The sequence below is a fragment of the Macaca nemestrina genome, chromosome 5 (assembly GCF_043159975.1).
Source record: "Macaca nemestrina isolate mMacNem1 chromosome 5, mMacNem.hap1, whole genome shotgun sequence".
NCBI classification, from domain to species: Eukaryota; Metazoa; Chordata; class Mammalia; order Primates; family Cercopithecidae; genus Macaca; species Macaca nemestrina.
Genome location: NC_092129.1, coordinates 99,454,092 through 99,456,259, shown reverse-complemented (window position 1 = coordinate 99,456,259; position 2,168 = coordinate 99,454,092). Strand labels below are relative to the sequence as shown.

At 38.5% G+C, this 2,168-nt stretch overlaps 1 pseudogene across 1 annotated transcript; it reads right to left on the bottom strand.

Moving 5' to 3' along the window:
• Positions 1-741: 741 nt before the first annotated feature.
• Positions 742-1,308, bottom strand: LOC105496141 (acylphosphatase-1 pseudogene; annotated as a pseudogene). The gene has a single exon (XR_011623086.1). The product of XR_011623086.1 is annotated as an acylphosphatase-1 pseudogene (transcript).
• Positions 1,309-2,168: the final 860 nt, after the last annotated feature.

Below are 2,168 nucleotides of genomic sequence, written 5' to 3'. Positions count from 1 at the left end.
ATATTCATATATGTTGGAAGCATTCATTGCTAGGGAAAAATTAAGCAGGATATGGGGAGAGAGTGTTGAAGTTGAAGGTAGAAGCCATTCAAGTTGAGTGATCAGGGAGGAATTTCTGAAGAGGTAATATTTGATCAGAGACCTGCATGGAATAAGCCATAGAGCCAAGCAAAGATCATGGGAAGAGGCTATCTAGCACAAAGAACAGTGAGTTCAAATGTTCTGGAACAGGAACGGCATGGCAAGTTTCCGCGATGAGTAAGAAGACAAATGTGCCTGAAGCACAGTGAATGAGGGAAAGAAAGCAGGCAGATGGAATCTGAGAAGAGAGTGGAGGCCAAAACAAGACTTGTCAGCCATTATAAGAATTTTAGATTTTATTCTAACGAGGATACGAACCAATAGAGGGTTTGAGCAAGTGAATGGTGTGTTCTGAACTAGTTGCCAACTTGCTGTCTCTACTTGAATGTCTCACAGGTATTTCCAGTTTAACATGCTCCACACAGAACTTTTAATCTTCCCTCACCGAAAACAAAATATAACCATCTTACTCCTTCTTCACTTCCCCCCGTTTTAGCAAATGATACCAAGAACTATCCAATTTTTCAAGCCAGAAACTTGCAAAATAGTTCTGAATTCATCTATCTCCTTTAGCTCTCATAGCCATTTCATGCTAGGAAAAAAAAAGAAAAAGCATATATATATATATATATATATATATATATATATATATATATATATGGTTCTAACGTTTTTATTGATTAGATTTGTGTACAGCTGTAATCCTTCCATCATATAGGTAATATATAATAACATTCAAATATCTGACACTAAAATAACTTATTGACTAATACTAATATTAACACACAATAGTTCTATCTCTATTAACAAGAAAAACCAAACCACTGAGTTTATCTTAGAAAACTTAAATTCAGGCCATTCTTTTACAATTTGGAAGTCTGAGTAATCCAACTTTAAGATGACTTTCTCATTGTTGAAGTTTGCTTTGTCGATGTGTGATTTGGGACTTCCCCTTGTTTCAAGCCATTCCTGCATATGATGCTCCTTGAAGATGGGACCTTGCAATTGTCCTTGCACTGTGCTCCGGTCAGCGTTCTGGACCCAGCCTACCAATCCCAGCTTTTTACCCTCAGCCTGAGTATGCTTATGGAAAAACACCCCTTGCACCTTCCCAAAAATTTCGTAATCCACTGATATCAGGGTGTCTCCTTCTGCCATGCTCAAACCCTCCTTGTCTTCCCCACTGGCCACCGGGATCACTCTGGGACCACCAGACCAACGGCTCACTAGCAGCCTACACTTTTTATCTTCAAAACAGATGACTCTTCTACTTGCTTCTCTGTGCATCTCACAGAGAACGTCACCAACCTAGTCCAAGTTGTGATCATCCCTAACTCATGTTTCTAAATTACATCACAGGGGACAGATCTTTTATAATTTTGACTTTCTATCAATAGCTTTCCCATGTTTAAAGGAAAAGCCATCCTCTTTGCCATGATCTACAAGGCCCTGCATGATCAGTTCCAGGGCTAGTCTTTTGCTGTTTCACACACTACTTTTTCCAACCTTCCTGTGCTCCAGCCACACTGACCTTTATCATTTCCTCAAACACATCTTTCTGACCTTAGGGCATTTGGCTTACTACTCTTCATCACTCTCTCATGGCTGGCTCTTTCTTATTCCTTCCATCTTAACTGACATGTCTCTTCCTCAGGGAGGAGTTCCCTGTCCACCCAATCCAGAGTTGTACTTCCCTATTATTCTCTATCACGACACCCTGTCTTTTTTACTTTATGGCACTTCTCATACTTCATGAGAGCAGAGACCATGTCTGTCTCATTCACCACTGTGTACATAGTCCCAGAATCATTCCTGGAGCACAGTAGGTACTTAATAAATGTTGAATGAAGGACAAGTTGGTATCGATGTCTCCTTGTGTCATGAAAAAATGTTTGCAAACATCCAAGATCACGTATTGTTTTAAAAAAATAAACATTTTTCTAAAACAACAGCTGGAAAAAATAATAAAATTAAAGAATTAAATCTTATTACCCATTTTACTTGTACGTAAACTTGGTTACATATTTCCAAGGAGGAAAAAAAGATTCTAAGAAATAATCAAAAGTAGAACTAAAATAGCAGCAATT